This window comes from Bidens hawaiensis, unplaced genomic scaffold (assembly GCF_021521415.1).
Source record: "Bidens hawaiensis isolate Kalapana, Puna unplaced genomic scaffold, B.hawaiensis_p1.1 tig00009238_1, whole genome shotgun sequence".
Classification (NCBI taxonomy): domain Eukaryota; kingdom Viridiplantae; phylum Streptophyta; class Magnoliopsida; order Asterales; family Asteraceae; genus Bidens; species Bidens hawaiensis.
Genome location: NW_027491682.1, coordinates 441,069 through 463,269, shown reverse-complemented (window position 1 = coordinate 463,269; position 22,201 = coordinate 441,069). Strand labels below are relative to the sequence as shown.

General features: G+C 40.2%; 1 pseudogene; it reads left to right on the top strand.

Moving 5' to 3' along the window:
• Window positions 1-20,917: 20,917 nt before the first annotated feature.
• On the top strand, window positions 20,918-21,016 carry LOC143531790 (small nucleolar RNA R71; annotated as a pseudogene).
• Window positions 21,017-22,201: the final 1,185 nt, after the last annotated feature.

Here is a 22,201-nt window from a genome sequence, read left to right as displayed (position 1 = left end):
CAGTCATGAAAAAGAGGTTTGAAATGAGCGCCATGGGCGAATTAACTTTCTTTTTGGGATTGCAGGTAGATCAGAAGAAAGATGGGATGTTTATTCATCAAACAAAATATGTCCATGATGTGCTCAAACGCTTCAAGATGGACAATAGCACTCCATTTGATACTCCAGTTTGCATCAACCACAAACTGGGTGCTGATTCTGACAGTGATGAAGACGTGGATCCCACCCAATATCGAGCAATCATAGGTTCTTTAATGTATTTAACTGCATCTAGACCTGATATTATGTTTGCAGTTTGTCTTTGTGCTCGTTTTCAGGCAAGCCCGAAGAAATCTCACATAAAGGGAGTGAAGAGAATATTGTGGTATCTCAAAGGCAAGCCTAAGTTGGGGTTGTGGTACACGAAAGGGGGAGACGAGCTGCAAAGGCGACGAGTTGAGAACAAAGAAGAGTCATGATAGAGACGATGATCCCAATGCATCGAAAGGTGCAGGTGGTGAGTTGCCAAGAACTGAACAAACTCTTGGGACTTCCACATCTCAGGGGGAGTCAACTGGTACAACAGGTGGATCAGGTGGTGAAGATGTTGTGGTTGTGGATGATGAAGAAATGTTGGATGATGATGTTGTGGGTGATGATGATGTGTTACCTGTTGAGGAGATAGAAAAGATTGGACAACAGATTGTGATTGATAGTGAGATTGAAGAGGAAGAGATTGTGGATGACAGTGTAGAACATGATATTCCAGACGTTGACAAAAGTAATGTGAGTCAAGATATGGATGTGTCAGATGAGTCTAAGTGGGAAGAACAGCCGAGATGGAAGGAAGGCTACGCTCAGTGGTTTGTAAGACAAAGAAGCCAGCGGTTCCGACAATGTTCAAAAAGAGTTACAATATCAAAGGGTATGCTGAGTCGAAGAAGGGTATTATTTGCTGGCTGTATAATGAGCAGTTGAGGTTATTTGTGATGAAACGGTTTGATGGGATTCAGTACTTTAAGAGGATGTTGAGATCTCTCAATACCTTGCCTGAGTGTGAGGTGAAGGATTTGGCTAAATTGGGATTGATTAATAGAAGTGATGATAATATGGCCAGAATTATTGGGAAGATTGTGTGGAAAGAAAGTGTGAAAGAGAAAAAGTTTGAGTTGTTAAAGCCGCAGAAAGGGAAGCTAGTTGAAGATAAGGAAAGAGGAATGCGAGCTGATGGCAAACCTTGGATGGTGATGAAATATAAGCCGGTTCGGTGTTTGGAGGAAGTGTCGATGAAGACAATGCCCAAGGATGTTTTAAAGAATCTAAAGTGGTGGTATGTTGATAGCCAAACAGCTGAAGCGGTTATGGAAGATGAAGATGAACAAGAAGTTCTGAGAATGTATGATCCCATGCACTTGGTAAACTTGTCTCAAGCTGACTTGCAGGTGCTAAACGATAAGAAGATATTCTACATTCCTGCATGGAAAGATGAAGCCAAGAAATACCAGAGAGTGGTCTCTGTTTGTGTTAGACAGGGCGTTCATGCTTGAAGACGGGTGACACGAGATTTTGGGGATTACTAGACACGTGAATGAAGATAGAGATATGAAGCTACTGCCAATGGGGAGTCTGTTGGTGCATAATGTCAGTAGTTCAGTATCTAGTGTTTTGTATGTGTCTGTAATCGTGTTAGATTGGTTGTTTTGGTTTTAGATATGGTGTCACACAAATTCGCCTGATGTAAGCGAACTTGTGGACAAGCGAAGTTAAGACAACTTCGCCTAGTCTGTTAGGCGAAGTTGTCGAGGCCTATATATGCCTAACTTCGGCTTGTTTAGAAAGAGTTTTTTTTTTTGGGCATTACGTGTAAGTGATATTCGAGATCACGTGTTTATTAGTATTGTAACGTGTGTTTGTGTATCGTCTCAACGTATTATATATCTTACGCTCGTATCGTATTACGTGGGGATTTCGCACCCTCGTGTTACGAGATACTCCTGTGTAGATCTGGCTGGGAACCTACAATTGGTATCAAAGCACGTGTCAGGAATTTGAAGCAGTCATGAAAAAGAGGTTGGAAATGAGCGCCATGGGCGAATTAACTTTCTTTTTGGGATTGCAGGTAGATCAGAAGAAAGATGGGATGTTTATTCATCAAACAAAATATGTCCATGATGTGCTCAAACGCTTCAAGATGGACAATAGCACTCCATTTGATACTCCAGTTTGCATCAACCACAAACTGGGTGCTGTTTCTGACATTGATGAAGACGTGGATCCCACCCAATATCGAGCAATCATAGGTTCTTTAATGTATTTAACTGCATCTAGACCTGATATTATGTTTGCAGGCAAGCCTGAAGGAATCTCACATGAAGGGAGTGAAGCGAATATTGCGGTATCTCAAAGGCAAGCCTAAGTTGGGATTGTGGTACACGAAAGGGGGAGAACTGAATTTGGTAGCGTACACAGATTCTGACTATGGTGGTTGCAATCAAAACAGGAAGTCAACAACCGGTGGATGTCAGTTTCTAGGAGGAAGATTGGTGTCGTGGCAGTGCAAAAAGCAGACCTCAGTAGCCATTTCCACCTGTGAAGCAGATACATGGCAGCATCGAACTGCTGCTCCCAGGTTCTTTGGATACAACAGCAATTGCGCGATTACGGTCTGAATTTCACTCAACCTACTATTTGCATTGATAACACTGCTTCAATCTCAGTAACTAACAATCCCGTCAAACACAGCAAAACTAAACATATTGACATTCGTCATCATTTTATACGGGATTGTGCTGAGAAGAAATTAATTGTGCTAAAAAAGGTTGATTCGTTGGATATTTTCGCCGACCTTTTTACTAAAGCGTTTGACCGATCCCGTTTTCAAAATCTGGTTGAGCTAAATGGGATGATCAATCCCGAGTAACCTTGTTTTTCGTTTTTATTTAAAAAAAAAAAAAAAAAAACATCACTACCGCTTAGAATTATGTCGGTTGCTTAAGTTTGAAGGACACATCCTCGGATATGTTCGGTCCTTACTTCTACTAGTAGATTATGAGGATAGCCATTAACCAGATGACTGAAAGTGACCGGGGCGGTTTATGATGGGTTTTTTTAATCTTTCGCTGAAAAATAGTCGTTCATACTTAGTTAGAAAGACACATACTCGTATGTGGTCGGTCCAGCTGATCCATTGGATCTTCAGGATAGCCGTTTACCTGAAGACTTTGACTTGATCGGGGCGATAGAATTTAACATTTTTAAAGGGAGATGATATAATTTTTCAAGTCTATAACTTCGTAAGAAGTTTCTATACAATGTTTAAAAGAAAATTAATCCAACCTTGGAAAGTGATAGTAAAACTATTTCTGTGTGCCTAACTGGTGAAGTTATTAGGCCTAAAAGACTCTAGAACAGCCATTGTATGTTATGGTAGCTTTTTATGGTGTGTAAAAGTAGAAATGATACAAACTAAATCTCCTCAATTTAATGTGGAGAATCATTCTGAGTTGTGCATGTCTCCATATACATCTTTCCGAATGATAGGCAGAAAAGTGATTACCCTGTCATACACGAGCCCTTGAGTGTTCTGATTCCCGAGAAGATGGTGTGTCAAGTACTTGCAGTGATCTAGATTCGGGACTTGCAGTCGTCTACTATTTGAAGCTGTATTAATATCTTTATTTAAAAAAAATGTTGTTAAGCCTTTTTGAAGCTTATGTTATTTCAAATATCAACCAAGAGGCAAGAAAGAGAACGGAAAGAAGACTCTAAAGATCGATATGTACTTACTGTTTAATCAGACACTACGGGTCGAGGTCAATTCGGGGTGCCTTGGGGAAAGCCAAATACGCTTTGAGAATAGATAACAAGCATCACAATCTCTCATGTGATGTCCATCTAAATTTTGAGCTTAATTGAACCTAATCCGTATCACAGAAGCGATGAAAACCATACTAAGTTTTATACCTGCTTACAACCTGTTTCTTTATGTCATAATACCGCTGAACATGGATCTATGTGACAGCCACTTATTTAGTATGATTCCAGTTCGGATCTTTTCTAAAACATGCAGGTTCTCGTCAAGACTGAAATTTGATCCCTTTTTATTTACTTACTACAATTTTCACACGCATATTTTGTTTTATGGTTTAAAACTTGGTCACCTGGTTATTTGATCGTAAAGTTTAAATCTTTAACGGAGGATTTTAAAAGACAGTTGCACTTTGATCAAATTTATAAGGTCCTGTTTTGTAAATTAAGCTAGGCGAACTTGTGTTAAGGTAAAGAGGCGAAGTTGTCCATGCTTGGTGTTAAATGAAAGAAAATGAAAAATCACAAGTACTCCCGAGAACACCCTTGCTACCGAGCACACTTTTGCTCCCGAGCACACTTTTGCTCCAGAGCATGCTTGGTGTTATGTGAAAGAAAATGCAAAAGCACCAAGTAATCCGAGCACACTTTGTTTCCGAGCACTAAGTAATCCGAGCACACTTTACTTCCGAGCACACTTTGTGCTAGTTGAAAATTGAAAAATCACAAGTGTTTTGATTTCCGGGTACACTTTGTGCTAGGAAAGTGCTTCCATGTACACTTTGTGCTAGTTAAAAATTGAAAAATACAAGTGTTGTGCTTTCCGAGTAGACTTTACTTCCGAGCACACTTTGTGCTAGTTGAAAATTGAAAAATCACAAGTGTTTTGATTTCCGGGTACACTTTGTGCTAGGAAAGTGCTTCCGGGTACACTTTGTGCTAGTTAAAAATTGAAAAATACAAGTGTTTTGCTTACCGAGTAGACTTTACTTCCGAGCACACTTTGTTTTCTGAGTACACTTTTATTTTCCGAGCACACTTTGCTTCCGAGTACACTTTAGGCGAACTTGTAAAGAGGAGAAGTTGACCATGGTTGACCTTGAGCGAAGTTAATGATAATCTGTTGACCAGCGAAGTTGTCACAGGGGCGAAGTTAACCTTAACTTCGCCCTTGCATTTTCAAACCTATATAAGGGTCAACCTGGTCAAATCCTCGGCGAACTTATATACACTCCTAACCCTCGGCGTACTTAATCTTTGAATCCGTATTATCTGTTTCCAATCCGTGTTAAAGGTGTGTAGGCTCGGTATTACATGTAATTCATACTAATGGTGATAATCAAGGGCCGTGGTAATTCGATGTGTGACATTGTTTATGCTAACTTTTAAACAATTGATAAACCAATCTGTTTCTAATGTGTTCGTAACTCAGTAAATCGTCTAGATCTCCATAGTAACATCTTTTCTTGTTTTCAATCTCAAATTCACCAAACAACCCAGGATCAGACCTCTGTACTCGCCGTTTCAGATTCAGGCGAAGTTAAGCTTATGCAAAGTTGTTCTCAACTTCGCCTTATGCATAACTTCGCCTGCTCATGTTTAATTAATTAATTAGCCTGGTTGTTCTCAGGCGAAGTTAGGGTTAAGGCGAAGTTGCACTCAACTTCGCCATATGGTTAACTTCGCCTGCACATAAGATGTTATCATAACTTCGCTCATGGTAACTGGCGAAGTTATGATCTGCTTTGTCGATGTTCTAACTTAGACCGTTTGTTGTGCAGATATGGCTGCTGTAGCCGGAGCTGGTGGTGCTGTTGGTGACGAAGGTGGTGACAACAACCGACAGTTCTTTCCGGGTCACAACATGTACATTACTTTGGATCCGGATGCTAGTGGTATCGATGACTATCGCGAGATCATCTCCTTCCTAGTTCGCTCACGTATTTTTTACGCTATTACTACAACTCTCCCCATTTCTCTACCGAATATTGAAGATTTCTGGCGAACGGTAGAATATGACTGTAGAGTTGAGCCTCCGGTTATGCGCGCCACAGTGAACAATCAGGAGGTGCAGTTCTCAGCAGATCAGATCAGAGTCGCTTTGCAGTTCGGGACTGAAACTAGAGATGATCCTACAGATTTTTCAGCTCCATTCAGAGATGGTGCATTTTTACGTATGGGCTATTCGGGTCCTTTGGGTGACACTCAAAGGGGAAAGGGATTCTTACTGGATCAGTGGCTTTTTCTGATGCACGTGATGATTGTGTGCATGTCGGGTCGTAAAGCTGGTACTGACGGTATGGGGGCAACGATGCAGTCTGCTATGACAGCCCTGACTTACAACAAGCCCTACAGCTTCAGTCAGATGGTGTTTTATGAAATCGATCGTCAGAGACGCGCGGTCGCTCGTGAACGATTTTTAATGTACCCCAGATTCTTACAGATGATTTTGAATCATGTAGCACCTACGCTACCTCAACGACGTCCCATCCGTTATGTTGAGAGTGTAAGTAAGAGGATCTTTGTGCAATGTAGGTCGTCAAGCGCACATAGCAAACCAGAGCTTCGTCCGCGGCACACTCCATTGTTTGGTTATTTGGTGAACCCTGCTTATATTGCTCCTTGTGGAGATGAATTTCGGGACCCGGCACCGCAACAGGCTGATGTTCCTCAACCACCACCTGTGGTACAGCAAGCTTTGCCTGCTGATCCTGTTGCAGCTCCAGAGGAACAGGTAGATCTTGAATTCTTTTGGTGGCCAAGGGTTTTTTGATATGGAGCAGATTGATCCAGCTGCAGAGGTTCAAGCACCAGAAGCTGAGGCATCTGGTGTGAATGTTTTGATGGTAGCTACGTCTGTAGCAGATTCTGAGAGAACCGACTCTGACTCCTCCACTGACGATATCGCTGAAGCACGACAGATTCTGGTCACACAAGAAAGAATACATGGTAAGAGAAAGAAAGACTTAGATGACAGTGAATCTGACTTTGAGGAGGAGTTAGACCAGTTGATATGTCGATCAAAGAGGGCCAGAACTGGTGAGGGTTCGGGAGCTGGTGAAAGCTCAAGAGTGGTTCGTTTCTCTCCATTCTCGTTATCCGGTATGACCATGGTTCCGGCTTTGATGACTGTAACAGTACCGATCACCTCCAGTGTTCCCGTGGTGACATCATCATCATTTGGTATTCCACCAACCACGTTTCAGTTTTCGGCTCCAGAGATAGTTTCCTTGCCACCTCCTACTCTTACTTCATCGGAGGTTTTTGCAAGATTTGTTGAGTCGACATTGGTAGATACTGCGAGGTTGTCTGTTACATTACCACCCGCGGTTATTGTTTAGCCTGCTTCTGATAATCCAGTCAGTCTGGGAATACCTCCACCTTATGCTCAAGACGTTTCTCACATGCGGTTTGATTTTGATGCTACCTTGTCTGATTCTGAAAGGATAGCGGCTCTTGAAAGGGTGGTTGCTGAACAGTCGAGAATAAATCTAATCCAGACACAAGCTATCCAGCGTCTTGTAGCAGAAAATCAGATCCAATCGTCCTTCCTTGTTGAACACGGTAAACTTTTTGATGCTCTAAAGCAGTTCTTAGCATCTCAGGGGGAGACGAGCTGCAAGGGCGATGAGTTGAGAACAAAGAAAAGTCATGATAGAGACAATGATCCCAATGAATCGAAAGGTGCAGGTGGTGAGTTGCCAAGAACTGAACAAACTCTTGGGACTTCCACATCCCAGGGGGAGTCAACTGGTACAGCAGGTGGATCCGGTGGTGAAGATGTTGTGGTTGTGGATGATGATGATGTGGGTGATGAAGATGTGTTACCTGTTGAGGAGATTGAAAAGATAGGAGAACAGATTGTGATTGATAGTGAGATTGAAGAGGGAGAGATTGTGGATGACAGTGTAGAACATGATATTCCAGACGTTGATAAAGTAAATGTGAGTCAGGATATGGATATGTTAGATGAGTCTTAGTGGGAAGAGCAGCTGAGATGGAAAGAAGGCTACGCTCAGTGGTTTGTAAAGACAAAGAAGCCAGCGGTTCCTACAATGTTCAAAAAGAGTTACAATATCAAAGGGTATGCTGAGTCGAAGAAGGGTATTATATGATGGTTGTATGATGAGCAGTTGAGATTATTTGTGATTAAACGCTTTGATGGGATTCAGTACATTAAGAGGATGTTGAGATCTCTGAATACCTTGCCTAAGTGTGAGATGAAGGATTTGGCTAAATTGGGGTTGATTAATAGAAGTGATGATAATATGGCCAGAATAATTGGGATGATTGTGTGGAAAGAAAGTGTGAAAGAGAAGAAGTTTGAATTGTTAAAGCCGCAAAAAGGGAAGCTGGTTGAAGATAAGGAAAGAGGAATGCGAGCTGATGGTAAACCTTGGATGGTAATGAAATATAAACCGGTTCGGTGTTTAAAAGAAGTACCGATGGAGATAATGCCTAAGGATGTCTTAAAGAATCTCAAGTGGTGGTACGTTGATAGTCAAACAGCTGAAGCGGTTATGGAAGATGAAGACGAACAAGAGATTCTGAGAGTGTATGATCCCATGCATTTGGTAAATTTGTCTCAAGCTGAATTGCAGGTGCTAAACGATAAGAAAATATTCTATATTCCTGCATGGAAAGATGAAGCCAAGAAGTACCAGAGAGTGGTCTCTGTGTGTGTCAGACAGGGCGTTCATGCTTGAAGACGGCTGACACGAGATTTTTGGGATTACTAGACACGAGAATGAAGATAGAGATATGAAGCTACTGCCAAGGGGGAGTCTGTTGGTGCATAATGTCAGTAGTTCAGTATCTAGTGTTTTGTATGTGTCTGTAATCGTGTAGATTGGTTGTTTTTGTTTTAGATATGGTGTCACACAAGTTCGCCTGATGTAAACGAACTTGTAGCCAAGCGAAGTTAAGACAACTTCTCCTAGTCTGTTAGGCGAAGTTGTCGAGGCCTATATATGCCTAACTTCGGCTTGTTTAGAAAAAAGTTTTTTTGGTGAGAACGTGTTTTTGTGATTTGAGATCATGTGTTGAAGTGTTGCAATACAACGTGTTTATTAGTATTGTAACGTGTGTTTGTGTATCGTCTCGACGTATTATATATCTTACACTCGTATCGTATTACGTGGGGATTCCGCGCCCTCGTGTTACGAGATACTCCTGTGTAGATCCGGCTGGGAACCTACACATAGTCTTGATTTTTGAATTTGGCGTGCATCTAAATCCACCCTACAATAGTTTTTTGCAACAATTCTTCAAGCATTTCCAGCAACATTGTAAAAATATCCATCAACACAAGAATGTTGGTGAGCATACAAGTTTGAATTTACATAGAAAAATATAGAATAAATCTCAAATCCACATGACTAAATTATGTTTAGTTTTAGAATTCATACTAGCATGCATGACTACATTTCAAACCATAGATTAAGCACAAGCATATCCTTATTATCAATATTACAAGGACGTAATAAAATACTTGACAATGACCTCATACAAAAAGGCGGTGTGTGAATCCTTTATACATGTCAAGGGAGGCTTGCGAAGTTAATGATAGTAGCATGTCAACTTATTCTAGCATGTATTAGGATTGAGTTTGCTTGAGTGAAAATAGAGTGTGTTTGAGTTTATGTGATTTTTATAATAACAATGTTACATCCCAAAGGTGTGAAAAGTTTAAGAGGGATCGAGTATAACTCACGGAGGCACGGTTTGGCCATTTAAGTTTTGAAAGGAAGGATTAAAGTCTTGGAAGTTTGAACACCGACGTCACCGTAAAAGGTAAACGAAAGTGTATAAGCACGGATGGTAATATACATGTGTGTGTGTGTGTGTATATACATGAGTCATAATAATTTAGTCAAGAATTTGTCATAGCTTTACCACTTCAACAAATCATCAAAAGATAACTTGGAGGGTCATGACATTAAGAATCAAGTGAGTTTGGGTATAAACCAAAAACTTTGTTAGTTATGTTAGAATCAATAGAGTTTGGATATAAAACACAAATTTTCTTAGTTATGTTAGAATCAAGAGAGTTTTGGTACAAACCACAAACTTTGTTAATTATCAAGAGAGTTTGGGTATAAGCCACAAACTATATTAGTTTATCAAGTATTGTCATGGAATACCACTTCTACAAACCAAAATATGATTTGAGGGTCATGAACAAGAGTTAAGTATTTTTAGAATTTATTAATGGAAGATTCTAGAAACTATATTAATCCATTTTCTTGTGCGAGGCTTGGTGGGTTTATGGTTGTAGAAATATTATTCTCAATTTAACCATATAATTTTTCACTCACAACCAATATGGAATTCTTTGATAAACAAAACATAAGGTTGAAAACATTTATAACCTTTTAACATTTATAACTTTTGAAAATTTTGAGAACTTAAGCTAAATAACATGAATATAGTTAATAGCTTAGTCTGTTGTTACCAAAACACAAGATGGTTTGAAAGGAAATCAAGAATACAATGAGTTTTGCTAAAATCACACATTGAAATCTTTATATGGATTCTTTCACTAAAGTTCACCTTTGTGAAACTTGGGGTAAGATCCTAGAGGATTAACAAGTTGATTTTTAAGAAAATAATATTAAACTTCAAGAGTTTGGGTTTAGAACATGAGTTCTTACCAAGAAGATGAAGGTTGAATGTTGGAGAATTTGATGATGAAGTTTGATGATTTGGGAGGTGAAATGGAGTTATGGGGAAGATGTATTAAGTTAAAGAGAAAGGTAATGGATATAAAATGAATGGGGTTGGATATTGAGGAGTGTAGGAGATATTAAAAAGGTAAGAAGAGGGGGAAAGAACGTGGAATCCGGTTTTGGAGCCAAAGCAACAAATAATTCTCGTATTGAAAAATCAAAAATAAATACCAAACTTGTTTTCGCAATTCCCGCTTCATTATAACTCCGTTTAGAACACGATTTTCCCCTACGTTCACTATTTTCATAGTCCTATGATATGAAAGAGAGTACTTCAACATTCATGGTGTCGAGCTTTGGGTTAAAACCTTGAATTTTGATGTGGGTCGATGGTTACGTTCTCAAACTTTTGTTTGTGATTCCCACTACGCCTTAGCTCGGTTTCGTGCACGATTTGATCGGCTTGAATGTGTCCAAAATCGAGTATTTTAATGTGATAAATTAAATATAATTTTCATTTCTTTATAGTTTCAAATAATAGTATACGTTAATTGTCTAAACGTGAATCATGTATTAACAAGCAATGTTTGATTCAAAATATAATTCCATTAGTCACAAAATTAATATTACACAGATTCAAAATGATAGATTCGAAAATTACAAGGGATTAAATTAGTAATACGACGAACTGGAAAGTACATCTATTACAATAAGGTATGGAATGAGGAAACGTGGTTGCTGCCGGTAGCACATCTGAAATAGCCGAAACCGCGACGGTCAACAAAAGACAGGCGATGACCATGAAGGAAGTGGCAGAGTCGGTAGAATTGCTTATGCCGGAATTGCAAGCGATGGTCTCTATAACAATGGAGGTAACGAGTTTAGGATAATATCCTCAAACCCTTCTATTTTAAACCGTATATTTTTTGACCCATATGTTCTAGAAATATTTAATAGTTCCTCTCTAGACTCCATTGTTAATGATACTAGCCAAAACATGTCAAAAAATTTTAAAACTGATTTATTTTTCCAAATTAAACCCCCTGGAGATTCTGATGTTTACAAAATTAAACAAAATTAAGTTGGTGGGGGGTGTCTAGAACCAATGAGAAGGATTTAGAGCCTATTGGACAAGCTAATATGGTTGAAACTTGTAAAAATTTAGATAATTCATGGATATTTGACTATGGGACTAACGACACCATAACGTTTGAATTATCAAACTTGGTTTCAAAATCCAAACCCAAAATTAACCATATCAAAACCGCTAATGGAGAATTTTTTTCCCGTAAAAGGGGGATGAATTATTGAAATATCACCAACTTTAAAACTCTCAATTTGTCTTTATGTCTCATTGTTATCACATAAATTGTTATCTATTAGTCATGTGACAAAGGAATTGAATTGCATAGTGTTAATGCATCCAAAATTTTGTATTCTACAGGATTTCAGGACGGGAGCGATCATTGGGCGTGGCACTGAACGCCACATATTGTACTATGTGGAAGAAGTGACTCACCATGGTATTGTGATGTTGGCTCATAGGAGTACAAATAGAGAAGCTTGGTTATGACGTAGAATACTGGGACACCCATCCACTGGTTATCTACATCTTTTATTTCCTAAACTATTTCCTTTAAATGGAACGTTAAATTATGAAAATGTGTTGGCTATTGGTCATAGGAAAAACTTTAAACCAAATAATACCAAAGTTGATTTACCTTTTTCACTTATCCACACGGATGTGTGGGGATTCTTCATTTCTTCATCACCGTCCCTGTAATGATCATGTCATCAACATATATGATTAAACAAGTTACAAGTTACCTATGTTTTTTAAAGAAGTAAGTATGATCGGATTTGCTCTGTCTTTGTACCCATTCCCAAGGTTAACCGGGCTAAAGTTGACATGTGTGCTGAAAAAAATGTATTTTAGGATATGGTGTCAACCAAAAAGGATATCGGTGCTATAGTCCAAAAAAACGTCATATGTACACTACCATGAATTGTGACTTCCTTGAAACTTCATACTTTTATACCTCCCAACTCAAAAGGGAGGGGGAGAAAGAACATGAAACTCTAAGTTAGCTAAAGTGGGTTCTAAAATGGGCCCCATCTCCCACATGAGTCAATCACAATACCTAAGATGAGTCACCAACTCCATTCTAATCCGGTGGATCAACAATAGTGCTACAATCCCAGTACCTCCCAACCTAACAACCAAGGTAAGTAATTCATATATATTTCTGAAAATACAACTAAAAAAGGATCTTATGAAAATATTGATATAACTAACAACCACGAGATAGAAGTAGAACAAACAATGCAGGCGGAACAAGAAGAACCACAAACAATGCAAGTGGAACAAGAAGAACATGTACAAGAAGAAATAGCTAAAAGATATTTTCTCCCACAAAGAGTCAACAGAGGAATTCCTGCAAAGAGATACTCTTTGGAATAAAAATAAAAATCTTCTAGATATCCCATAGCCAATATTGCAGAAGCAAACCTATCTAGAAGCTAAGGTCTTTAACGTTTCTCTATATTCCGAACAAATTCCAAACTCTGTGGAACACGCTTTAGGATCGAAAAACTTGAAAGATGTTGTGGAAATAGAGATGAAAGCACTGATTAAAAATGATAAATGTGAAATATGTGATCGTCCAAGAGGAAAGAAACCCGTCGGATGTAGATGGGTCTTCACGATTAAACATAAACCAAATGGAACCACTGAAAGATACAAAGCACGATTGGTTGCTAAATACTACACTCAAACGTATGGGATTGACTACCAAGAAACATTCTCTCCAGTAGCTAAGATTAACACAATTAGGGACCTTTTCTCGATCGCTGCAATGAAGAATGGCCTCTTCACCAATTTGATGTTAAAAATGTCTTTCTTCATGGAGAATTAATAAAAGAAATATATATATATTGTTAGTGCATAATTTGTTGTGCGTTGCAGATCGAATAAGTTAGGGGTAGGTTAGTTATTAGATTACAATGTAATATGTCTCATTATTTAAGTATGTTTAGTGAATGAGGTCCATTCGTTAGGTTAGCTACTCATTCGTTAAGTTAGGAGTCCATATGCTAAGGATGTAGCGTATGAAGGCTTAATCGGTAAAGTATTGCCCATTCGCTAATGATGTTTAGTGAATGGGAAGCCATTCATTATGGGATCACCTCATTCGTTAGTGTTACATAGCGAATGAGGCCTAGGCCTATAAATAAGCTTATCCTGTTCATTTAGCATAAGGATTCAGTTTATTTATTCTCTGAGAAACGTTATGTTGTCGGATTCTCTCTAGAACCAAGCTTTAACATATATAATGTATGAATCCTATAATGTATATCAATAAAGTAACCGTTTACGTATCGTTTCGTTTACGGTTGATGTATCCAATTGAGATTAGATCTTGGCTTGTATAACGTAATATCGTTTTCACATATATGAAAGCTCCACCTTTGTTCACAGAATATTTCAAAGCAAAGGAAGTCTATCGCTTAAAAAAACTATCTATGGGCTGAAACAATCTCCTAGAGCTTGGCTTGACAGATTCACACAAGCAATGAAGGGATATGGATTTAGACAAAGAAATTATGATCAGACTCTCTTCCTTAAAAACAAAGGTAACCTTGTAACTTATTTAACCATATATGTTGATGACATGATCATTACAGGGAATGATGATGAAGAAATGAAGAAGTTGAAAGCAAACTTGTTTAAAAATTTGAAAATGGGTGACCTAGGAAGACTTAAGTACTTTCTAAGAACTGAAGTACTAATATCTAAAAAAGGTATTTTTTATATGTCAAAAAATATATATTCTTGACCTTTTAGCCGAAAAAGGAATGATCGACTGCAAACCAGCCGATACACCAATGATAGTTAATCATAAACTCCATATGAAAGGAGGAGGGGAGATGGCAGACAAAGGAAGATACCAAAGCCTTGTAGGAAAATTAATATATCTCTCGCATACTCGTCCTGACATCGCATATGCAGTTGGAGTAGTCAGCAAGTTCATGCATTCATAACCAAGTGAAAAACAACAAACTCCCAGATTATTTAACATTATTAAAACACAAGAAACAGCTCGACATATTGACCGCGATTACTGATATTGTTGTCCAATTAAACCCAGCCACCAGCCAATCAAGCCCCCAATTGCATTAAGCGTTTTATGTCCAAAAATCAAGGCTACACCTACCCCATCTCAGACAAAGAGAGCTAGAAGAGCTAGAGTTGAAGCAAACTGGTTCGACAAATCACCATAAGCCAAGGACTCGTTGATGGTACTAATTAGATGCACTCGGTGAAATTTTGATGGATGAATGGTCATGTTGAGGTCGTACAAGCTATTCCTAAGTATTATTGGACTTTGTCCTATAAATTTCTAATTTGATATTTATTGACTAAGAACCTTCGAGCCCCAATAGTGTATCCTCAGAGTCACTATCCCTTTGGTAACACGTAAACTCTAAGTCCCGTCTAGTATGTGCATCTTTGGCCTCCTTTACTAACTTTAAAGAATGCTTCTTTGGCATTTTACAATACATAACTTTCTCGCAAGCATTTGCTTTTTGAAACAACTTTTCATAATACACTTTCAAAACATACTTCTTTTTTTCAATCTTTTTTTTATATCACCCTAAAGTATATAATATTTCTAAGCTCGTAAAAAGATGGACATGTGGTGGTGTGCTGGTTTGAGTGCATTTAATTCATACCATCTCAAAGTTTCAGATTATGGTAATCCTCCCTAAGCATCGAAATTCGGTTTCACCATTTTTCAAATTATATATATATATATATATATATATATATATATATATATATATATATATATATATATATAATCTGCTAAAGAGGACTATCAAAACTAGTTGGGCCTACCGAAACATCCCAAATCAGATATGCAAACCATCTCTTTTTTATTATTATATTATATATTTCAAAAGTTCCAAAAGTTCGTTAACACAACGGTAATAATATCATTTCCTGCTTAACGTAGAATAAAAACCATTTTCAAGGGACATTTTTCTTTAAAACTTTTAATTTTTTATATTCAGTCGCCCCAGCCACTTTCAGTTTTCGGGTCAATGGCTATCCTATATGTCTACAGGAGGATAACAGGACCAAACATATACAAGTATATGTCCCTCGAACTTAAGTAGCCAACATAATTTTATATTTTTTTTTCATTTTTTTTATTCTACAAGTAAGTAAAATAAATTCCCATCCCCACACTTAGAACGAAATCGTCCTTGATGAGAAAAAGGAATAGAAATAAAATAAAATAAAAATAAAGACTTAAAGTAGCAAAAAGTAAAATAAAGAATGGGTTACTCCCATGGTTTGTATGCAGAATCTTCATCAGTTGTGTATCAATCGAGCGATCGTACAGCATTTCATTCGCGGCTGCAACCTCGGGAGAACTAGTTCCAAAACGCCATTAGAGCTACCATGCGCATAATAATACCTGCAATAACTCAAACTCGCTCGGATGTAGCGGCGTACAAAACAGAAAGCAAACACATAAGAAATAAACATATTTTTGTGTATTTGTAATTTTTTAATTTTTTTGATTTTTATTAATTTTCTAATAAATTTTTTTATTTTTATGTTTTTATAAATAACAAAACAAAACAGATAATAAAGAAAATCATAATACACACTATACAACTCGAGCTGTCTCCCGAATAATGCATCAAACAAGTCTATGCCTCAGTGAATGAGTCAAGGTAGAACACCTCGACTGTCTGATCAGCTATCGGCTTGCTTATGTAATGCTTCAACCTGTGACCGTTCACCTTAAACTTCCAGCTCTGATATTGTATCTCAATAGTGCCATTAGGGAATACCTCAGTGACCGTGAACGATCCCGACCATCAGGATTTTAACTTTCCAGGGAATAACCTCAAACGGGATTTATACAGTTTGACCTTATCCCCACACTTGAACTGCTTATTGCCCTTTAGCTTTCTATCATGCAGTTCCTTCGTCCGCTCCTTATATTTAAACGACTGAGCATATGCGTGATCCCGGAGCTCCTCTGACTCGTGCAACTGGTGGAAACGAGTGCCCTCTGCGGCGGATAAATCAAGATTAACCCTCTGAAGGGCCTATGAAGCACGGTGCTCCAACTCAGTAGGAAGATAATAGGCCTTCCCATAAATCATCTGAAATGGTGTGAAACCAGTCAGAGTCTTGTAGGCTGTACGGAAGGCCCACAAAGCGTCATCTAATTTGTCGGACCAATCCCGACGATTTGAACCAACCGTTTTCTCGAGAATACGTTTGATTCCCCGATTACTCATTTCCACCTGCCCACTAGTCTGGGTGGTAGGAGGTCGCAAGCCGATGGGTGACCCCATAGCGATGCAACGCCTTATCCATCTGCGAATTGCAAAAGTGAGTACCTCGATCACTGATCAAGGCTTTCGGGACACCAAAACGAGGAAAGAGACTTTTAAGAAAACGCACTACCACTCGGGCATCATTCGTGGGTAGAGCTTTGGCCTCAACCCACTTTGACACGTAATCGACAGCCACGAGTGTGTACTTGTTCCCACGCGAAGATGGAAACAGTCCATGAAATCAATGCCCCACACATCGAAAACCTCACAAACTTGAATAGCATTCTAGGGCATTCGGTTTCGCGATGAAATGTTACCAACACGCTGACAACGATCACAACTCCTAACAAACGCATGCGCGTCCTTAAAATCGAAGGCCAGTAAAAACCAGAATCAATGACTTTCTTTGCCGTCGAACTCACACTGTGGTGACCTCCTGTCGGTCCCACATGACAATGGCTCAGAATCTGCCATCCCTCCTTGACATTTATACAACTCCTAATCAGCTGATCAGCACCGATGCGAAAAAGATATGGGTCGTCCCATAGGTAAAACTTAACGTCAGCAAATAATTTCTTCTTTTGCTGGTAAGGCATCTTCGGGAGGTACCCGTCAGCGAGATAGTTCGCGAAGTCAGGGAACCATGGAAAACCTTCCTCCTTTGTCGTAACAAACATGAGACTCTCTGTCGGAAAATGATCGTCAATCCTGACCCCACGAATCTCCTAACACTGCTCCCTCTAGACGCGAAAGATGATTGGCCGCCACATTATCGGCCCCCTTTTTATCACGGATCTCAATATCAAACTCTTGATGCAACAGGATCCATCGGATAAGACGAAGCTTAGCATCCTGCTTGCTGAAGAGATATCGAATAGCAGCATCGTACGAGTACACAATCGTCTTGGACAGAAATAGATAGGACCTAAATTTATCGAATGCAAACACCACAACTAAAAGCTCTTTCTCGGTGGTGGTATAGCTCTCATGTGCGCCATTTAAGGCCCGGCTAGCGTAGTAGATCGGATGGAAGTGTTTATCCTTCCGCTGTCCAAGAACCGCTCCGACTGCGAGGTCGCTCGAGTCACACATCAACTCGAATGGTAACGACCAGTCGGGAGCAACCATGATCGGGGCGTTAATGAGTTTGTCTTTTAAAAGATCAAATGCCTCGATACACTACACAGAAAAAACGAATGGAGTATCCTTCTCCAGAAGTTTTGTCATAGGTCTGGCGATCTTAGAAAAATATTTGATGAACCGGCAGTAGAACCCGACATGACCTAGAAAACTATGAATGGATCTCATAGAAGTGGGTGGGGGAAGATTAGAAATGGTCTCTACCTTCGCTCGATCAACCTCTATCCCCGCACTCGAAATTCGATGCCCTAAAACAATGCCCTCGCGAACCATGAAATGACACTTCTCCCGGTTAAGGACTAGGTTGGTGTCAACGCAACGGGGCATCATCCTCTCAAGGTTACACAAACAATGACTGAAGGAACTCCCAAATAAAGAAAAATCATCCATGAACACCTCCATGGAGTCCTCGATCAGATCATGGAAAATGGCCACCATGCACCTCTGGAATGTGGCCGGAGCGTTACACAGTTCGAACGACATATGTTTATAGGCAAACGTTCCGTAAGGGCAAGTGAAAATGGTTTTCTCCTGGTCATCGGGAGCTATCAGAACCTTGAAGTACCCGGAGAAATCATCTAAGAAGCAGTAGTACTACTGACCTGCCAAACGCTCCAACATCTGATCAATGAAAGGTACATGAAAATGGTCTTTCCTGGTGGCATCATTCAGTCTGCGATAGTCGATGCAGACTCTCCATCCAGTCACAGTCCTAGTGGGAATGAGCTCGTTCCTCTCATTGGCAACGACAGTCATGCCTAGGAACCACTTGAACTGGACTTACCCAAGCACTATCAGAATTGGGGAAAATGACCCCGCATCAAGGAGTTTAATGATCTCCTTCTTCACAACCTCTTGCATTTTCGGATTAAGCCGCCTTTGCGGCTGAACGACATTTTGAAATTATCCTCCATGAGGATTTTATGAGTGCAAAACGAAGGGTTTATACCTTTAATATCGATAATCTTCCATGCAATCACCTCTTTATGCTCTCGTAGCACACCTAACAACTTCTCCTTTTCAACCTCCGTCAAAGCAGATGAAATGATAACAGGAAGTTTCCTCTCTTCATCTAAAACCGCATACTCAAGATGGGCAGGCAAATCCTTAAGTTCTAAGGAAGAAGGAGGACTCTCGATGGAAGGTCGGTCCATAGGATCGTCTCGTACGATCTCATCAGACACGCCAGATTCAGGGATATGCAACTCGGTGTCGTCATCTAAGGACTGATTAGTCAAGGCCACCATCACAATCTCTGGAATCTCCCTATCGAGAATCCGGGTGTCGGAGGCAGATCCTCCACAGATATCGCTGAAAAACTACCCAACATGTTCCATGATGGTATCGATGAAGTATAAGAGTCATCAGTAGAATTGGGGTGTTTTAGTGACTGTCTAACGTCAAAGGTAACGTTCTCATCCCCAACTCTTAAAATCAACTTACCCTCACAGACGTCGATCAACGCCTGTGCAGTGGCAAGGAATGGTCGGCCCAAGATAAGTGGGACACTATCATTATCGTTCATGTCCAAGATGACAAAGTCCACCGGGAAGATGAACTTGTCAACACGAAAAAGCATGTTCTTGACCACCCCTCGGGGGTATTTCACAGAACAATCAGCAAGCTGGATACTCATCCGGGTAGGACGTGGTTCGCCTAGACCCAACTTGCGATACACGGAATACAGAATGAGGTTAATACTGGCACTAACATCTGCCCGTGCATGAACCACCGTATCATCACTCAAGATGCAGGGAATCGTGAAACTCCCTGGATCGGACATCTTTTCAGGTAAATTTCTCTACAAGACTGTAGAGCAACTAGCACTCAAAGGTTGCATATTTGGGCATTTGCGTGAGTGCCTCAACGAATGGAATGTTAAGATGAAGCTGCTTCAAAAGATCAAGAAATTTGGAGTTCTGCTCCTTGTCTCTATCCCTGCGGAGTCTCCCGGGATATGGAAGTCTAGGTTTGTAGACTCTTGCTGGTGTGCTAGGTAACTGCTGGTTTTCAGCCTGCTGTACTTCCTGGGCTGCGCCTCTGATGCACCTTGGCCGGTGGAGACTCCAACTGAATCTTCTCGTCTTACCTGCTCCTCTACATCTACAACAGGCTCCTCAATGACTCCTCTCGTCGCCTCTTGACTCACGGGGTCGCTACGTGCCCCTGCACCGCTTCTCGTCGTCACAGCCTTCGCGAACGCCTTTGGATTTTGTTCGGTATTACTTGGAAGTGTTCCTGGTGACCTCTCACTCAGACGACTTTCTATCTCTCCCATCTGCCGCTCAAGATTTTGAATTGACGCTCCCTGATTTCGCATGAATGACTCGTGCTCCAGAAAATCCTCTTGAGTCTCTTTGTGACGGGAGTCCTCTCGAGTCATAAGCTACGACAACATTTTTGTCTGCTGTGCCATCATTTCCTCTAACGTGGGCTTCTTCTCCCCACTACTCGCTCCCTCACCGGAATCCGGGAATAGACTCTGACACTGCTGGAAACCGGACTGATTTCCGTTTTTCCAGTTAGAATTTTGATTGCCTCTCCAGCCCAAATTGTAAGAATTGAAAGAGTTTTGATTTCGGTTCGGATTACTAACAAAGTCAACAGCCTCCTCCTGGAAACCTACGGGGCACTGAACGGTATCATGCCCCCCCCTACAGATCTCACACAACTTACTCTTCACCTGCAAGTACTTCACAATCTTTGCCAACGCCTCAACCTGTGCTGCAAGTGCGATCTTCGGGTCGACCGGATGCATGCCGCGTGATAGGGAATCGACGGTCTTGGTACTCTTAGTTGGTGGTCACTTGTATCCACTCAAAGCTAACCCATTAAACAAAGCAATATACTCATCGGTATCCTTCGTCGTCAATTAGTTGTGTCCCGCAGCTATGTCGAGCATACTCCGAGTCGCGTATGTCACTCTGTTATAAAACTTTTCAACAATTGCCCAGTCTTGCAAGCCATGGTTCGGACATAAAGCGAATAAATTTTTGAATCACTCCCACGCTTCGTAGAAGCTCTCGGTGTCCTCCATCTGGAAAGAATGAATCTGGTTTCGCAAACGAGCGGCCTTAGCCAGAGGATCGTATTTCTCAAGAAACTGGGTCTGCATGGCGGCCCACGTAGCAGTGGATCCCTGTGGGAGGGACTCAAGCCACAGACTCGCATGATCAACGAGTGAGAACGGAAAAACGCGGAGTTTGATGGCGTCTTCGGATACGCCGGCAAGATGAAAAGTGTCGCAAATACGTGCAATGCGAGTGAGATGAGAATGTAGGTTTTCGTGGGGCAACCCGTGAAATTGAGCAGAATGAGAGATGGTGTTCAGAATGTTCGATGGAATCTGCCAATTTATCAGAACTACGATGGCTGGTGAAGCAATGCTGGATCTCGTGCCCGCATCGACCGGACGGGCCCGGTCTGCAACTGTTTTCCTCGGTGGTGAAACTGCGTCACCCATAATCCTATCCCCGACGGATTCAGAAAAATTAGGAGAAGAGGATGTATTACCGACAGACATAGAAGAACTGGAAGACGGTCTGGCAAGACGCCTCTCACGCAACTCTTTCTCTGGTTCGGAAAATCCCTCATATTCAGGCGGTCCTAGAGATCGAGTACGTCGCATACAACTATTAAGATAAACAAAAGAAACTAAAATTAGCTAAACTATTTAAACAAAGAAAAAGAAAAACAAAACAAGTAGCAAACAAGGTAAGTCCTAACTCGAGTCGTTCTCAATACGCCTCTAACCGTGTACCCGACAACGGCGCCAAAAACATGATGTGTGTTTAAAGGTTGTTTCTTTCTACGGAACTCACAACTAAGCTTTAAATTTATAAAACGGATTTTCTTAATAAAACTACACACAAACGGCAAGTGTACTGATCGTAAGTACTATAAAACTACACACAAAAAGGATGTTTCTTTCTACGGACAAGTGAAAATGTCTATGATCACTAACCCTAGAAAAGAACTTCCTAAGAATAATATTTTTTAAATTGATTTTTAATTATTAACTTGACCTAACTTACTTTAACTAAATTAAAAGACTTAACATAACAAGACTTAACGAAACTTTAAGAATGAGACTTAACAATGGAGAAAACGCCTACCTAGGTAAGAATCCTATTGAAGGTTTAACAAGCTAATGGATTGAATAATCTCACGACACCGGTATCTAAGGATGACATAACTAAGGTTCACTTAAGAAAGCTAGATCACCTCTTGGTCTCACTAACCCT